Source organism: Dendrobates tinctorius, unplaced genomic scaffold, assembly GCF_039654945.1.
Source record: "Dendrobates tinctorius isolate UK_male_01 unplaced genomic scaffold, ASM3965494v1 ptg000138l, whole genome shotgun sequence".
NCBI lineage: Eukaryota > Metazoa > Chordata > Amphibia > Anura > Dendrobatidae > Dendrobates > Dendrobates tinctorius.
The window spans coordinates 30,349,449-30,371,084 of NW_027361806.1; positions in this window are offsets into that span (position 1 = coordinate 30,349,449).

Here is a 21,636-nt window from a genome sequence, read left to right on the forward strand (position 1 = left end):
TAGATGATACAGGGGGAGATATGTGCAGATAGATAATACAGGGGGATATGTGCAGATAGATGATACAGGGGGAGATATGTGCAGATAGAGGATACAGGGGGATATGTGCAGATAGATGATACAGGGGGAGATATGTGCAGATAGATGATACAGGGGGAGATATGTGCAGATAGATGATACAGGGGGAGATATGTGCAGATAGATAATACAGGGGGATATGTGCAGATAGATGATACAGGGGGAGATATGTGCAGATAGATGATACAGGGGGAGATATGTGCAGATAGATGATACAAGGGGAGATATGTGCAGATAGATAATACAGGGGGATATGTGCAGATAGATGATACAGGGGGAGATATGTGCAGATAGATGATACAGGGGGAGATATGTGCAGATAGAGGATACAGGGGGAGATATGTGCAGATAGAGGATACAGGGGGAGATATGTGCAGATAGAGGATACAGGGGGAGATATGTGCAGATAGATGATACAGGGGGGATATGTGCAGATAGATGATATGGGGACATATGTGCAGATAGATGATACAGGGGGAGATATGTGCAGATAGATAATACAGGGGGATATGTGGAGATAGATGATACAGGGGGGATATGTGCAGATAGATAATACAGGGGATATATGTGCAGATAGATGATACAGGGGGAGATATGTGCAGATAAATAATACAGGGGGAGATATGTGCAGATAGATGATGGAGGGGGAGATATGTGTAGATAGATGATACAGGGGGGATATGTGCAGATAGATGATACAGGGGGGATATGTGCAGATAGATGATAGAGGGGGGATATGTGTAGATAGATGATACAGGGGGGATATGTGCAGATAGATGATACAGGGAGATATGTGCAGAAAGATGATACAGGGGGAGATATGTGCAGATAGATGATGCAGGGGGAGATATGTGCAGATAGATGATACGGGGGGATATGTGCAGATAGATGATACAGGGGGATATGTGCAGATAGATGATACAGGGGGGAAAATGTGTAGATAGATGATACAGGGGGATATGTGCAGATAGATGATACAGGGAGATATGTGCAGAAAGATGATACAGGGGGAGATATGTGCAAATAGATGATGCAGGGGGAGATATGTGTAGATAGATGATACAGGGGGGATATGTGCAGATAGATGATACAGGGGGGATATGTGCAGATAGATGATACGGGGGGGATATGTGCAGATAGATGATACAGGGAGATATGTGCAGAAAGATGATACAGGGGGAGATATGTGCAAATAGATGATGCAGGGGGAGATATGTGTAGATAGATGATACAGGGGGGATATGTGCAGATAGATGATACAGGGGGGATATGTGCAGATAGATGATACAGGGGGAGATATGTGCAGATAGATGATGCAGGGGAAGATATGTGTAGATAGATGATACAGGGGGAATATGTGCAGATAGATGATACAGGGGGGATATGTGCAGATAGATGATACAGGGGGATATGTGCAGATAGATGATACAGGGGGGATATGTGCAGATAGATGATACGGGGGGATATGTGCAGATAGATGATACAGGGAGATATGTGCAGAAAGATGATACAGGGGGAGATATGTGCAAATAGATGATGCAGGGGGAGATATGTGTAGATAGATGGTACAGGGGGGATATGTGCAGATAGATGATACAGGGGGGATATGTGCAGATAGATGATACAGGGGGAGATATGTGCAGATAGATGATGCAGGGGAAGATATGTGTAGATAGATGATACAAGGGGAATATGTGCAGATAGATGATACAGGGGAGATATGTGCAGATAGATGATACAGGGGGATATGTGCAGATAGATGATACAGGGGGGATATGTGCAGATAGATGATACAGGGGGAGATATGTGCAGATAGATGATACAGAGGGAGATATGTGCAGATAGAGGATACAGAGGGAGATATGTGCAGATAGATGATACGGGGGAGATATGTGCAGATACATGATACGGGGGAGATATGTGCAGATACATGATATAGGGGGAGATATGTGCAGATAGATGATACGGGGGGAGATATGTGCAGATAGATGATACAGGGGGGATATGTGCAGATAGATGATACAGGGGGAGATATGTGCAGATAGATGATACAGGGGGAGATATGTGCAGATAGATGATACAGGGGGATATGTGCAGATAGATGATACAGGGGGATATGTGCAGATAGATGATACAGGGAGATATGTGCAGATAGATGATACAGGGGGATATGTGCAGATAGATGATACAGGGGGAGATATGTGCAGATAGATGATACAGGGGGGATAAGTGCAGATAGATGATACAGGGGGGATATGTGCAGATAGATGATACAGGGAGATATGTGCAGATAGATGATACAGGAGGGATATGTGCAGATATATGATACAGGGGGAGATATGTGCAGATAGATGATACAGGGGGAGATATGTGCAGATAGAGGATACAGAGGCAGATATGTGCAGATAGATGATACGGGGGAGATATGTGCAGATACATGATACAGGGGGAGATATGTGCAGATACACGATACAGGGGGAGATATGTGCAGATAGATGATACGGGGGGAGATATGTGCAGATAGATGATACAGGGGGAGATATGTGCAGATAGATACAGGGGGGATATGTGCAGATAGATGATACAGGGGTAGATATGTGCAGATAGATGATACAGGGGGGATATGTGCAGATAGATGATACAGGGGGATATGTGCAGATAGATGATACAGGGAGATATGTGCAGATAGATGATACAGGGGGGATATGTGCAGATAGATGATACAGGGGGAGATATGTGCAGATAGATGATACAGGGGGAGATATGTGCAGATAGAGGATACAGAGGGAGATATGTGCAGATAGATAATACGGGGGCGATATGTGCAGATACATGATACAGGGGGAGATATGTGCAGATACATGATACAGGGGGATATGTGCAGATAGATGATACAGGGAGATATGTGCAGAAAGATGATACAGGGGGAGATATGTGCAAATAGATGATGCAGGGGGAGATATGTGCAGATAGATGATACAGGGGGGATATGTGCAGATAGATGATACAGGGGGAGATATGTGCAGATAGATGATGCAGGGGAAGATATGTGTAGATAGATGATACAGGGGTGATATGTGCAGATAGATGATACAGGGGGGATATGTGCAGATAGATGATACAGGGGGGATATGTGTAGATAGATGATACAGGGGGGATATGTGCAGATAGATGATACAGGGGGAGATATGTGCAGATAGATGATACAGGGGGAGATATGTGCAGATAGATGATACAGGGGGATATGTGCAGATAGATGATACAGGGAGATATGTGCAGATAGATGATACAGGGGGATTTGTGCAGATAGATGATACAGGGGGAGATATGTGCAGATAGATGATACAGGGGGGATAAGTGCAGATAGATGATACAGGGGGGATATGTGCAGATAGATGATACAGGGAGATATGTGCAGATAGATGATACAGGAGGGATATGTGCAGATATATGATAAAGGGGGAGATATGTGCAGATAGATGATACAGGGGGAGATATGTGCAGATAGAGGATACAGAGGCAGATATGTGCAGATAGATGATACGGGGGAGATATGTGCAGATACATGATACAGGGGGAGATATGTGCAGATACATGATACAGGGGGAGATATGTGCAGATAGATGATACGGGGGGAGATATGTGCAGATAGATGATACAGGGGGAGATATGTGCAGATAGATACAGGGGGGATATGTGCAGATAGATGATACAGGGGTAGATATGTGCAGATAGATGATACAGGGGGGATATGTGCAGATAGATGATACAGGGGGATATGTGCAGATAGATGATACAGGGAGATATGTGCAGATAGATGATACAGGGGGGATATGTGCAGATAGATGATACAGGGGGAGATATGTGCAGATAGATGATACAGGGGGAGATATGTGCAGATAGAGGATACAGAGGGAGATATGTGCAGATAGATAATACGGGGGCGATATGTGCAGATACATGATACAGGGGGAGATATGTGCAGATACATGATACAGGGGGATATGTGCAGATAGATGATACAGGGAGATATGTGCAGAAAGATGATACAGGGGGAGATATGTGCAAATAGATGATGCAGGGGGAGATATGTGCAGATAGATGATACAGGGGGGATATGTGCAGATAGATGATACAGGGGGAGATATGTGCAGATAGATGATGCAGGGGAAGATATGTGTAGATAGATGATACAGGGGGGATATGTGCAGATAGATGATACAGGGGGGATATGTGCAGATAGATGATACAGGGGGGATATGTGTAGATAGATGATACAGGGGGGATATGTGCAGATAGATGATACAGGGAGATATGTGCAGATAGATGATACAGGGGGGATATGTGCAGATAGATGATACAGGGGGAGATATGTGCAGATAGATGATACAGGGGGAGATATGTGCAGATAGAGGATACAGAGGGAGATATGTGCAGATAGATGATACGGGGGAGATATGTGCAGATACATGATACAGGGGGAGATATGTGCAGATACATGATATAGGGGGAGATATGTGCAGATAGATGATACGGGGGGAAATATGTGCAGATAGATGATACAGGGGGAGATATGTGTAGATAGATGATACAGGGGGGATATGTGCAGATAGATGATACAGGGGGAGATATGTGCAGATAGATGATACAGGGGGAGATATGTGCAGATAGATGATACAGGGGGATATGTGCAGATAGATGATACAGGGAGATATGTGCAGATAGATGATACAGGGGGGATATGTGCAGATAGATGATACAGGGGGAGATATGTGCAGATAGATGAAACAGGGGGGATAAGTGCAGATAGATGATACAGGGGGATATGTGCAGATAGATGTTACAGGGAGATATGTGCAGATAGATGATACAGGGGGGATATGTGCAGATAGATGATACAGGGGGAGATATGTGCAGATAGATGATACAGGGAGATATGTGCAGATAGATGATACAGGGGGGATATGTGCAGATAGATGATACAGGGGGAGATATGTGCAGATAGATGATACAGGGGGAGATATGTGCAGATAGAGGATACAGAGGGAGATATGTGCAGATAGATGATACGGGGGAGATATGTGCAGATACATGATACAGGGGGAGATATGTGCAGATACATGATATAGGGGGAGATATGTGCAGATAGATGATACGGGGGGAGATATGTGCAGATAGATGATACAGGGGGGATATGTGCAGATAGATGATACAGGGGGAGATATGTGCAGATAGATGATACAGGGGGAGATATGTGCAGATAGATGATACAGGGGGATATGTGCAGATAGAAGATACAGGGGGATATGTGCAGATAGATGATACAGGGAGATATGTGCAGATAGATGATACAGGGGGATATGTGCAGATAGATGATACAGGGGGAGATATGTGCAGATAGATGATACAGGGGGGATAAGTGCAGATAGATGATACAGGGGGGATATGTGCAGATAGATGATACAGGGAGATATGTGCAGATAGATGATACAGGAGGGATATGTGCAGATATATGATACAGGGGGAGATATGTGCAGATAGATGATACAGGGGGAGATATGTGCAGATAGAGGATACAGAGGCAGATATGTGCAGATAGATGATACGGGGGAGATATGTGCAGATACATGATACAGGGGGAGATATGTGCAGATAGATGATACGGGGGGAGATATGTGCAGATAGATGATACAGGGGGAGATATGTGCAGATAGATACAGGGGGGATATGTGCAGATAGATGATACAGGGGTAGATATGTGCAGATAGATGATACAGGGGGGATATGTGCAGATAGATGATACAGGGGGATATGTGCAGATAGATGATACAGGGAGATATGTGCAGATAGATGATACAGGGGGGATATGTGCAGATAGATGATACAGGGGGAGATATGTGCAGATAGATGATACAGGGGGAGATATGTGCAGATAGAGGATACAGAGGGAGATATGTGCAGATAGATAATACGGGGGCGATATGTGCAGATACATGATACAGGGGGAGATATGTGCAGATACATGATACAGGGGGATATGTGCAGATAGATGATACAGGGAGATATGTGCAGAAAGATGATACAGGGGGAGATATGTGCAAATAGATGATGCAGGGGGAGATATGTGCAGATAGATGATACAGGGGGGATATGTGCAGATAGATGATACAGGGGGAGATATGTGCAGATAGATGATGCAGGGGAAGATATGTGTAGATAGATGATACAGGGGGGATATGTGCAGATAGATGATACAGGGGGGATATGTGCAGATAGATGATACAGGGGGGATATGTGTAGATAGATGATACAGGGGGGATATGTGCAGATAGATGATACAGGGGGAGATATGTGCAGATAGATGATACAGGGGGAGATATGTGCAGATAGATGATACAGGGGGATATGTGCAGATAGATGATACAGGGAGATATGTGCAGATAGATGATACAGGGGGATATGTGCAGATAGATGATACAGGGGGAGATATGTGCAGATAGATGATACAGGGGGGATAAGTGCAGATAGATGATACAGGGGGGATATGTGCAGATAGATGATACAGGGAGATATGTGCAGATAGATGATACAGGAGGGATATGTGCAGATATATGATAAAGGGGGAGATATGTGCAGATAGATGATACAGGGGGAGATATGTGCAGATAGAGGATACAGAGGCAGATATGTGCAGATAGATGATACGGGGGAGATATGTGCAGATACATGATACAGGGGGAGATATGTGCAGATACATGATACAGGGGGAGATATGTGCAGATAGATGATACGGGGGGAGATATGTGCAGATAGATGATACAGGGGGAGATATGTGCAGATAGATACAGGGGGGATATGTGCAGATAGATGATACAGGGGTAGATATGTGCAGATAGATGATACAGGGGGGATATGTGCAGATAGATGATACAGGGGGATATGTGCAGATAGATGATACAGGGAGATATGTGCAGATAGATGATACAGGGGGGATATGTGCAGATAGATGATACAGGGGGAGATATGTGCAGATAGATGATACAGGGGGAGATATGTGCAGATAGAGGATACAGAGGGAGATATGTGCAGATAGATAATACGGGGGCGATATGTGCAGATACATGATACAGGGGGAGATATGTGCAGATACATGATACAGGGGGATATGTGCAGATAGATGATACAGGGAGATATGTGCAGAAAGATGATACAGGGGGAGATATGTGCAAATAGATGATGCAGGGGGAGATATGTGCAGATAGATGATACAGGGGGGATATGTGCAGATAGATGATACAGGGGGAGATATGTGCAGATAGATGATGCAGGGGAAGATATGTGTAGATAGATGATACAGGGGGATATGTGCAGATAGATGATACAGGGGGGATATGTGCAGATAGATGATACAGGGGGGATATGTGTAGATAGATGATACAGGGGGGATATGTGCAGATAGATGATACAGGGAGATATGTGCAGATAGATGATACAGGGGGGATATGTGCAGATAGATGATACAGGGGGAGATATGTGCAGATAGATGATACAGGGGGAGATATGTGCAGATAGAGGATACAGAGGGAGATATGTGCAGATAGATGATACGGGGGAGATATGTGCAGATACATGATACAGGGGGAGATATGTGCAGATACATGATATAGGGGGAGATATGTGCAGATAGATGATACGGGGGGAAATATGTGCAGATAGATGATACAGGGGGAGATATGTGTAGATAGATGATACAGGGGGGATATGTGCAGATAGATGATACAGGGGGAGATATGTGCAGATAGATGATACAGGGGGAGATATGTGCAGATAGATGATACAGGGGGATATGTGCAGATAGATGATACAGGGAGATATGTGCAGATAGATGATACAGGGGGGATATGTGCAGATAGATGATACAGGGGGAGATATGTGCAGATAGATGAAACAGGGGGGATAAGTGCAGATAGATGATACAGGGGGATATGTGCAGATAGATGTTACAGGGAGATATGTGCAGATAGATGATACAGGGGGGATATGTGCAGATAGATGATACAGGGGGAGATATGTGCAGATAGATGATACAGGGGGAGATATGTGCAGATAGAGGATACAGAGGGAGATATGTGCAGATAGATGATACGGGGGAGATATGTGCAGATACATGATACAGGGGGAGATATGTGCAGATACATGATACAGGGGGAGATATGTGCAGATAGATGATACGGGGGGAGATATGTGCAGATAGATGATACAGGGGGAGATATGTGCAGATAGATACAGGGGGGCTATGTGCAGATAGATGATACAGGGGGAGATATGTGCAGATAGATGATACAGGGGGATATGTGCAGATAGATGATACAGAGGGATATGTGCAGATAGATGACACAGGGAGATATGTGCAGATAGATGATACAGGGGGGATATGTGCAGATAGATGATACAGGGGGAGATATGTGCAGATAGATGATACAGGGGGGATATGTGCAGATAGATGATACAGGGGGGATATGTGCAGATAGATGATACAGGGAGATATGTGCAGATAGATGATACAGGGGGGATATGTGCAGATAGATGATACAGGGGAGATATGTGCAGATAGATGATACAGGGGGAGATATGTGCAGATAGAGGATACAGAGGGAGATATGTGCAGATAGATGATACGGGGGAGATATGTGCAGATACATGATACAGGGGGAGATATGTTCAGATACATGATACAGGGGGAGATATGTGCAGATAGATGATACGGGGGGAGATATGTGCAGATAGATGATACAGGGGGAGATATGTGCAGATAGATACAGGGGGGCTATGTGCAGATAGATGATACAGGGGGAGATATGTGCAGATAGATGATACAGGGGGATATGTGCAGATAGATGATACAGGGGGATATGTGCAGATAGATGATACAGGGGGAGATATGTGCAGATAGATGATACAGGGGGGATATGTGCAGATAGATGATACAGGGGGGATATGTGCAGATAGATGATACAGGGAGATATGTGCAGATAGATGATACAGGGGGGATATGTGCAGATAGATGATACAGGGGGAGATATGTGCAGATAGATGATACAGGGGGAGATATGTGCAGATAGAGGATACAGAGGGAGATATGTGCAGATAGATGATACGGGGGAGATATGTGCAGATACATGATACAGGGGGAGATATGTGCAGATACATGATACAGGGGGAGATATGTGCAGATAGATGATACAGGGGGAGATATGTGCAGATAGATAATACAGGGGGGATATGTGCAGATAGATGATACAGGGGGAGATATGTGCAGATAGATGATACAGGGGGAGGTATGTGCAGATAGATGATACAGGGGGGATATGTGCAGATAGATGATTCAGGGAGATATGTGCAGATAGATTATACAGGGGGGATATGTGCAGATAGATTATACAGGGGGATATATGTGCAGATAGATGATGCTGGCGGAGATATGTGCAGATAGATTTTACAGGGGGAGATATGTGCAGATAGATGATACAGGGGGAGATATGTGCAGATAGATAATACAGGGGGATATGTGCACATAGATGATACAGGGGGAGATATGTGCAGATAGATGATACAGGGGGAGATATGTGCAGATAGATGATACAGGGGGAGATATGTGCAGATAGAGGATACAGGGGGAGATATGTGCAGATAGAGGATACAGGGGGAGATATGTGCAGATAGATGATACAGGGGGGATATGTGCAGATAGATGATATGGGGGACATATGTGCAGATAGATGATACAGGGGGAGATATGTGCAGATAGATAATACAGGGGGATATGTGGAGATAGATGATACAGGGGGGATATGTGCAGATAGATAATACAGGGGATATATGTGCAGATAGATGATACAGGGGGAGATATGTGCAGATAGATGATACAGGGGGAGATATGTGCAGATAGAGGATACAGAGGGAGATATGTGCAGATAGATGATACGGGGGAGATATGTGCAGATACATGATACAGGGGGGATATGTGCAGATACATGATACAGGGGGAGATATGTGCAGATAGATGATACAGGGGGAGATATGTGCAGATAGATACAGGGGGGATATGTGCAGATAGATGATACAGGGGGATATATGTGCAGATAGATGATACAGGGAGATATGTGCAGATAGATGATACAGGGGGGATATGTGCAGATAGATGATACAGGGGGAGATATGTGCAGATAGATGATACAGGGGGAGATATGTGCAGATAGAGGATACAGAGGGAGATATGTGCAGATAGATGATACGGGGGAGATATGTGCAGATACATGATACAGGGGGAGATATGTGCAGATACATGATACAGGGGGAGATATGTGCAGATAGATGATACGGGGGGAGATATGTGCAGATAGATGATACAGGGGGGATATGTGCAGATAGATGATACAGGGGGAGATATGTGCAGATAGATGACACAGGGGGAGGTATGTGCAGATAGATGATACAGGGGGGATATGTGCAGATAGATGATTCAGGGAGATATGTGCAGATAGATTATACAGGGGGGATATGTGCAGATAGATTATACAGGGGGATATATGTGCAGATAGATGATGCTGGCGGAGATATGTGCAGATAAATTTTACAGGGGGAGATATGTGCAGATAGATGATACAGGGGGAGATATGTGCAGATAGATAATACAGGGGGATATGTGCACATAGATGATACAGGGGGAGATATGTGCAGATAGATGATACAGGGGGAGATATGTGCAGATAGATGATACAGGGGGAGATATGTGCAGATAGAGGATACAGGGGGAGATATGTGCAGATAGAGGATACAGGGGGAGATATGTGCAGATAGAGGATACAGTGGGAGATATGTGCAGATAGATAATACAGGGGGATATGTGCACATAGATGATACAGGGGGAGATATGTGCAGATAGATGATACAGGGGGAGATATGTGCAGATAGATGATACAGGGGGAGTTATGTGCAGATAGAGATTACAGGGGGAGATATGTGCAGATAGAGGATAGAGGGGGAGATATGTGCAGATAGATGATACAGGGGGGATATGTGCAGATAGATGATATGGGGGACATATGTGCAGATAGATGATACAGGGGGAGATATGTGCAGATAGATAATACAGGGGGATATGTGGAGATAGATGATACAGGGGGGATATGTGCAGATAGATAATACAGGGGATATATGTGCAGATAGATGATACAGGGGGAGATATGTGCAGATAGATGATACAGGGGGAGATATGTGCAGATAGAGGATACAGAGGGAGATATGTGCAGATAGATGATACGGGGGAGATATGTGCAGATACATGATACAGGGGGAGATATGTGCAGGTACATGATACAGGGGGAGATATGTGCAGATAGATGATACGGGGGGAGATATGTGCAGATAGATGATACAGGGGGGATATGTGCAGATAGATGATACAGAGGGAGATATGTGCAGATAGATGATACAGGGGGAGGTATGTGCAAATAGATGATACAGGGGGGATATGTGCAGATAGATGATTCAGGGAGATATGTGCAGATAGATTATACAGGGGGGATATGTGCAGATAGATTATACAGGGGGATATATGTGCAGATAGATGATGCTGGGGGAGATATGTGCAGATAGATTTTACAGGGGGAGATATGTGCAGATAGATGATACAGGGGGAGATATGTGCAGATAGATAATACAGGGGGATATGTGCACATAGATGATACAGGGGGAGATATGTGCAGATAGATGATACAGGGGGAGATATGTGCAGATAGATGATACAGGGGGAGATATGTGCAGATAGAGGATACAGGGGGAGATATGTGCAGATAGAGGATACAGGGGGAGATATGTGCAGATAGAGGATACAGGGGGAGATATGTGCAGATAGATAATACAGGGGGATATGTGCACATAGATGATACAGGTGGAGATATGTGTAGATAGATGATACAGGGGGAGATATGTGCAGACAGATGATACAGGGGGAGATATGTGCAGATAGAGGATACAGGGGGAGATATGTGCAGATAGAGGATACAGGGGGAGATATGTGCAGATAGAGGATACAGGGGGAGATATGTGCAGATAGATGATACAGGGGGGATATGTGCAGATAGATGATATGGGGGACATATGTGCAGATAGATGATACAGGGGGAGATATGTGCAGATAGATAATACAGGGGGATATGTGGAGATAGATGATACAGGGGGATATGTGCAGATAGATAATACAGGGGATATATGTGCAGATAGATGATACAGGGGGAGATATGTGCAGATAGATAATACAGGGGTAGATATGTGCAGATAGATGATGGAGGGGGAGATATGTGTAGATAGATGATACAGGGAGATATGTGCAGAAAGATGATACAAGGGGAGATATGTGCAAATAGATGATGCAGGGGGAGATATGTGTAGATAGATGATACAGGGGGATATTTGCAGATAGATGATACAGGGGGGATATGTGCAGATAGATGATACAGGGGGAGATATGTGCAGATAGATGATGCAGGGGAAGATATGTGTAGATAGATGATACAGGGGGGATATGTGCAGATAGATGATACAGGGGGATATGTGCAGATATATGATACAGGGGGGATATGTGTAGATAGATGATACAGGGGGGATATGTGCAGATAGATGATACAGGGAGATATGTGCAGATAGATGATACAGGAGGGATATGTGCAGATAGATGATACAGGGGGAGATATGTGCAGATAGATGATATAGGGGGAGATATGTGCAGAGAGAGGATACAGAGGGAGATATGTGCAGATAGATGATACAGGGGAGATATGTGCAGATACATGATACAGGGGGAGATATGTGCAGATACATGATACAGGGGGAGATATGTGCAGATAGATGATACGGGGGGAGATATGTGCAGATAGATGATACAGGGGGAGATATGTGTAGATAGATGATACAGGGGGGGATATGTGCAGATAGATGATACAGGGGGAGATATGTGCAGATAGATGATACAGGGGGATATGTGCAGATAGATGATACAGGGAGATATGTGCAGATAGATGATACAGGGGGATATGTGCAGATAGATGATACAGGAGGAGATATGTGCAGATAGATGATACAGGGGGGATAAGTGCAGATAGATGATACAGGGGGGATATGTGCAGATAGATGATACAGGGATATATGTGCAGATAGATGATACAGGGGGGATATGTGCAGATAGATGATACAGGGGGAGATATGTGCAGATAGATGATACAGGGGGAGATATGTGCAGATAGAGGATACAGAGGGAGATATGTGCAGATAGATGATACGGGGGAGATATGTGCAGATACATGATACAGGGGGAGATATGTGCAGATACATGATACAGGGGGAGATATGTGCAGATAGATGATACGGGGGGAGATATGTGCAGATAGATGATACAGGGGGAGATATGTGCAGATAGATACAGGGGGGATATGTGCAGATAGATGATACAGGGGGAGATATGTGCAGATAGATGATACAGGGGGATATGTGCAGATAGATGATACAGGGGGATATGTGCAGATAGATGATACAGGGAGATATGTGCAGATAGATGATACAGGGGGGATATGTGCAGATAGATGATACAGGGGGAGATATGTGCAGATAGATGATACAGGGGGGATATGTGCAGATAGATGATACAGGGGGGATATGTGCAGATAGATGATACAGGGAGATATGTGCAGATAGATGATACAGGGGGATATGTGCAGATAGATGATACAGGGGGAGATATGTGCAGATAGATGATACAGGGGGAGATATGTGCAGATAGAGGATACAGAGGGAGATATGTGCAGATACATGATACAGGGGGAGATATGTGCAGATACATGATACAGGGGGAGATATGTGCAGATAGATGATACGGGGGGAGATATGTGCAGATAGATGATACAGGGGGATATGTGCAGATAGATGATACAGGGGGAGATATGTGCAGATAGATGATACAGGAGGATATGTGCAGATAGATGATACAGGGGGAGGTATGTGCAGATAGATGATACAGGGGGGATATGTGCAGATAGATGATACAGGGAGATATGTGCAGATAGATTATACAGGGGGGATATGTGCAGATAGATTATACAGGGGGATATATGTGCAGATAGATGATGCTGGGGGAAATATGTGCAGATAGAGGATACAGAGGGAGATATGTGCAGATAGATGATACAGGGGGATATATGTGCAGATAGATGATACAGGGGGAGATATGTGCAGATAGATGATACAGGGGGAGATATGTGCAGATAGAGGATACAGGGGGAGATATGTGCAGATAGAGGATACAGGGGGAGATATGTGCAGATAGATGATACAGGGGGAGATATGTGCAGATAGATGATACAGGGGGGATATGTGCAGATAGATGATACAGGGGGACATATGTGCAGATAGATGATACAGGGGGAGATATGTGCAGATAGATATTACAGGGGGATATGTGCAGATAGATGATACAGGGGGGATATGTGCAGATAGATAATACAGGGGATATATGTGCAGATAGATGATACAGGGGGAGATATGTGCAGATAGATAATACAGGGGGAGATATGTGCAGATAGATGATGGAGGGGGAGATATGTGCAGATAGATGATACAGGGGGGATATGTGCAGATAGATGATACAGGGGGATATGTGCAGATAGATGATACAGGGGGGATATGTGTAGATAGATGATACAGGGGGGATATGTGCAGATAGATGATACAGGGAGATATGTGCAGAAAGATGATACAGGGGGAGATATGTGCAGATAGATGATGCAGGGGGAGATATGTGCAGATAGATGATACGGGGGGGATATGTGCAGATAGATGATACAGGGAGATATGCGCAGAAAGATGGTACAGGGGGAGATATGTGCAGATAGATGATGCAGGGGGAGATATGTGTAGATAGATGATACAGGGGGGATATGTGCAGATAGATGATACAGGGGGGATATGTGCAGATAGATGATACAGGGGGAGATATGTGCAGATAGATGATGCAGGGGGAGATATGTGTAGATAGAACATACAGGGGGGATATGTGCAGATAGATGATACAGGGGGGATATGTGCAGATAGATGATACAGGGGGGATATGTGTAGATAGATGATACAGGGGGATATGTGCAGATAGATGATACAGGGAGATATGTGCAGATAGATGATACAGGGGGATATGTGCAGATAGATGATACAGGGGGAGATATGTGCAGATAGATGATACAGGGGGAGATATGTGCAGATAGAGGATACAGAGGGAGATATGTGCAGAAAGATGATACAGGTGGGATATGTGCAGATAGATGATACAGGGGGGATATGTGCAGATAGATGATACAGGGAGATATGTGCAGAAAGATGATACAGACGGAGATATGTGCAGATAGATGATACAGGGGGAGATATGTGTAGATAGATGATACAGGGGGATATGTGCAGATAGATGATACAGGGGGAGATATGTGCAGATAGATGATACAGGGGGATATGTGCATATAGATGATACAGGGACATATGTGCAGATAAATGATACAGGGGGAGATATGTGCAGATAGATGATACAGGGGGAGATATGTGCAGATAGATGATACAGGGGGGATAAGTGCAGATAGATGATACAGGGGGGATATGTGCAGATAGATGATACAGGGAGATATGTGCAGATAGATAATACAGGGGGGATATGTGCAGATAGATGATACAGGGGGAGATATGTGCAGATAGATGATACAGGGGGAGATATGTGCAGATAGAGGATACAGAGGGAGATATGTGCAGATAGATGATACGGGGGAGATATGTGCAGATACATGATACAGGGGGAGATATGTGCAGATACATGATTCAAGGGGAGATATGTGCAGATAGATGATACGGGGGGAGATATGTGCAGATAGATGATACAGGGGGAGATATGTGCAGACAGATGATACAGGGGGAGATATGTGCCGATAGATGATGCAGGGGGAGATATGTGCAGATAGATGATAAAGGGGGAGATATGTGCAGACAGATGATACAGGGGGAGATATGTGCAGATAGATGATACAGAGGGGATATGTGCAGATAGATGATACAGAGGGGATATGTGCAGATAGATGATATGGGGGAGATATGTGCAGATAGATGATACAGGGGGAGATATGTGCAGATAGATGATACAGGGGGAGATATGTGCAGATAGATGATACAGGGGGAGATATGTGCAGATAGATGATACAGGGGGAGATATGTGCAGATAGATGATACAGGGGGAGATATGTGCAGATAGATGATACAGGGGGAGATTTGTGCAGATAGATGATAAAGGGGGAGATATGTGCAGACAGATGATACAGGGGGAGATATGTGCAGATAGATGATACAGAGGGGATATGTGCAGATAGATGATACAGGGGGAGATATGTGCAGATAGATGATACAGGGGGAGATATGTGCAGATAGATGACATGGGGGAGATATGTGCAGATAGATGATACAGGGGGAGATATGTGAAGATATATGATACAGGGGAGATATGTGCAGACAGATGATACAGGGGAGATATGTGCAGACAGATGATACAGGGGGAGATATGTGCAGATAGATGATACAGAGGGGATATGTGCAGATAGATGATATGGGGGAGATATGTGCAGATAGATGATACAGGGGGAGATATGTGCAGATATATGATACAGGGGAGATATGTGCAGATAGATGATACAGGGGGGATATGTGCAGATAGATGATACAGAGGGGATATGTGCAGATAGATGATACAGGGGGAGATATGTGCAGACAGATGATACAGGGGAGATATGTGCAGATAGATGATACAGGGGGAGATATGTGCAGATAGATGATACAGAGGGGATATGTGCAGATAGATGATACAGGGGGAGATATGTGCAGATAGATGATACAGGGGAGATATGTGCAGACAGATGATACAGGGGAGATATGTGCAGATAGATGATACAGAGGGGATATGTGCAGATAGATGATACAGGGGAGATATGTGCAGATAGATGATACAGGGGGAGATATGTGCAGATAGATGATACGGTAACTCTGCTCATATCTAGACCGCTGCACCATTTTGTACAATTTGACCAAGTGCATGAACATTCAATGACAGGAAGCAGAGATCTTGAACACTGAAGGATTATTGATAGCATTTATTGGAAAACTAGAACATTACCTGTGCTACCACATTGCCATCAGCAAGGCTCCCCCTGGGTTACTGGCCCTTGGGCCCTGGGCCCCATCAGAGATCAGCTGAGGGATCATGGCTGCTGCCCTGAGGCTGGGCGCTGGCCTGGTACTTGGGGTGTTCCACATTATTTGTGTTTCCAGGAGCATGTAGGTCACAATGTCTCCGTCCTGCACAAACCTGCAGCCGATAAGTACATGCTGCGCGGATAGCGGAGGAGTGAACCGACCGGCTCGATCACTTTATGATTCCACCAGGTTATTCCCAGGATTCAGCCTCCACCTGGAAGCAGCTGCAGTGAAGACTTCAGCCCCCGGTGTGAGAGGAGGTGATGACCCCACAAGACCCCTCCATATTGCACTTTGCAACCACAAATGGCGGCTACAACTGCACATGAGTGATTGCAGCCAGAGGAGCCGCATGCAAAAGGCCCAGTGATGATACTGTGCACACTGAGTCTGATAGTGTCAAACGCAAGACTCATTGTAACGACCCCTCAGCTGTACCCAGCCATCCATAGGGGAGGTGTAAGAATTGCCTCCATCCATGTGAATATGGGCAGCGGTGCCTCGTCAGGGTCCTGTGTCTGCAGCCCCTCCTGCAGAATCTCCACAAATGTCCACAAGCTTCTCCGGTCTCCAGGATCCATCCAGAGTAAGGCTTTGTTCACACGTTGCATTTTTGCGGTGTTTTTTCCGTAGGCGAAACCTGCTCTCTTGGCAATAAAGAAGCTGCTTACAAAAAGCCGGTTTTGCTGCGTTTTTATTGTCTCTTGTGCCTCTGGATGAAGTTTAGTGCCCCCCAAAAACATGATGCACCTTCCTTAGGTGTTTGCCCCAAAACCCCAGCAAAACCTGTACTGTTATTGCTGCATTTTTTTCCACTTGCTCATTACTTTCTATGGGTGAAAAAATCTGAAAGGTGCGACTGCTGCAGTTTTCCAATTCAGTTAATTTAACAAAGGGTGTCATACCTATAACCGATCATCTATCTCAAAGGAACATGGGCGACTCCCCAATAGAATAACCTACAACTCATAGATGAGTCAAATGCCCCCAAATTTCTTTAGTAATTCATTTAAATGTGCAAAAATGAAAAACTGCACACGTATAGTTCACGAAAAGAAGTAATCATTTATTAGACACATACATTATTAAGAACATCACATGTAAAATGAGTATTACTTATGGTGAGAGAGCAGCGGGCTAGAATAATGGACCAAAAGCACCGCAGAGCACAAGAAATATATATACAATAAAGACCACAAAATAATGGTAAAGACTGAGGGGATAGATATACTGGTCCTTTCTGTGGCCAAGCAGAGGACACCAGTGGTGTGGTGGCATATATAATGTCAGCTAGTAATGCTGAAAAAAGCCCTTGCCACCACTAGCCTAAGCAAAAAAGTCAGGGAAGCATATTAGAAAATGTAGTGGATATATGGAGCTTCATAACTCAAATTATTCCCACATATTCCCGACTTGACTTCAGCAAAGCATTTGACAAAGTCTCTCATACAATCCTTATTGAAAAAATGACTAAGTATGGAATGGACAAGGCAACTGTTAGGTGGATTCATAACTGGCTTAGTGATCGGACCCAAAGAGTGGTCGTAAATGGCTGCACATCCAGTTGGAAGAATGTCTCAAGTGGGGTACCACAGGGCTCTGTCCTGGGCCCTGTATTGTTCAACATCTTTATCAACGATTTAGATGAAGGAATTGAGGGTAAACTGATTAAATTTGCTGATGACACAAAACTAGGAGGGATAGCTAATACTAGAGAAGAGAGAAAGGATTCAAAAAGATATAAATAAACTGGAGCAGTGGGCAGCATCTAACAGAATGGTTTTTAACAGGGAGAAATGCAAAGTACTACATCTGGGCAATAAAAATGAAAAAAGCATATATAGAATGGGAGGAATAGGGCTAAGTGACAGCACATGTGAAAAAGACTTGGGTATACTAATAGATCACAGACTGAATATGAGTCAACAGTGTGATGCAGCAGCAAAAAAGGCAAATGCAATTCTACGATGTATTAACAGAAGCATACAGTCTAGATCACGTGAAGTCATTATTGCCCTCTACTCCTCTTTGGTCAGACCTCATCTGGAATATTGTGTCCAGTTTTGGGCACCACATTTTAAAAAAGACATCAACAAACTGGAGCAAGTTCAGAAAAGAGCGACCAGAATGGTGACCGGTTTGCAAACCCTGTCTTATGAGGAAAGGCTGCAGGATTTGGGAATGTTTAGCTTGCAAAAAAGAAGACTGAGAGGAGACTTAATAGCTGTCTACAAATATCTAAAGGGCTGTCACATTGTAGAAGGATCAACTTTATTCTCATTTGCACAAGGAAAGACTAGAAGCAATGGGATGAAACTGAATGGGGGGAGACAGATTAAATATTAGAAAAAACTTTTTGACAGTTAGAGTGATCAATGAGTGGAACAGGCTGCCACTGGAGGTGGTGAGTTCTCCTTCAATGGAAGTCTTCAATCAGAGGCTGGACAGACATCTGTCTGGGATGATTTAGTGAATCCTGCTTGAAGGGGTTTGGACCAGATGGCCCAGGAGGTCCCTTCCAACTCTACCATTCTATGATTCTATGATCTCCTCCATCGTTTCAGTCTACCACCCTACCCGTACCCCAGTGGCGTACCACAAATGGCGGCAGGCCACGTGACTGCCCGAGGGGTAAGGGGGCCAGCCGGAGTTGGACTGCAACAGCTGTGTCAGGGGCGGACATACCGCACGTGCAGCCGGTGCGGCTGCATCGTGGCCCATAGGCAATGGCGGATCTTAATAGGGGCGGATGGGGCGGTCGCCCCGGGCCCAAGGTTTTTTGGGGGCCCAGGGGCAGGGGCGGGCTGGGCCGGGTGGCAGAGAGGCAAATGCCCCCTGGACCGCTCCCCCAGCACCTGTACAGGGCCGGCCGTGCCCTGTGCTGTGACGCCGCCGGCAGCAGACAGCCGCCCGCGTCACATTCTATGAGGGGCCGGGAGCTGTGCACGGCCGTCACCTTGACGGCTGCTCAGCTCCGGCTGTACTTCCGGGTCAGATGTCGGACGTGCGCGATGACGTCATCGTGCACGCGCCGACATGTCCCGGAGGATGCTGAAAGCAGAGGCGCTGCTGGGGAGTGAGCCGGCTGTGAGGTAAGTATGGGGAACTTTTTTTATTTTTTTTTATTTATAAAATGAATTAAATGGGGGAGGGGGTGAGTGGGGGCTGTACACAATGAAGGGGGGTGACTGGGGCCTGTATATGATGAAGGGGGGGGGTGACTGGGGCCTGTATATGATGAAGGGGGGGTGACTGGGAGCTGTATATGATGAAGGGGGGGTGAGTGGGGCCTGTATATGATGAAGGGGGGGTGACTGGGGGCTGTATATGATGAAGGGGGGGTGACTGGGGCCTGTATATGATGAAGGGGGGGTGACTGGGGGCTGTATATGATGAAGGGGGGGTGACTGGGGCCTGTATATGATGAAGGGGGGGTGACTGGGGGCTGTATATGATGAAGGGGGGTGACTGGGGGCTGTATATGATGAAGGGGGGGTGACTGGGGCCTGTATATGATGAAGGGGGGGTGACTGGGGCCTGTATATGATGAAGGGGGGGTGACTGGGGCCTGTATATGATGAAGGGGGGGTGACTGGGGCCTGTATATGATGAAGGGGGGGTGACTGGGGGATGTATATGATGAAGGGGGGGTGACTGGGGCCTGTATATGATGAAGGGGGGGTGACTGGGGGCTGTATATGATGAAGGGGGGTGACTGGGGCCTGTATATGATGAAGGGGGGGTGACTGGGGCCTGTATATGATGAAGGGGGGGTGACTGGGGGATGTATATGATGAAGGGGGGGTGACTGGGGGCTGTATATGATGAAGGAGGGTGACTGGGGCCTGTATATGATGAAGGGGGGGTGACTAGGGGATGTATATGATGAAGGGGGGGTGACTGGGGCCTGTATATGATGAAGGGGGGTGACTGGGGGCTGTATATGATGAAGGGGGGGTGACTGGGGGCTGTATATGATGAAGGAGGGGTGACTGGGGGCTGTATATGATGAAGGGGGGGTGACTGGGGCCTGTATATGATGAAGGGGGGGTGACTGGGGCCTGTATATGATGAAGGGGGGTGACTGGGGGCTGTATATGATGAAGGGGGGTGACTGGGGGCTGTATATGATGAAGGGGGGGTGACTGGGGCCTGTATATGATGAAGGGGGGGGTGACTGGGGCCTGTATATGATGAAGAGGGGTGACTGGGGCCTGTATATGATGAAGG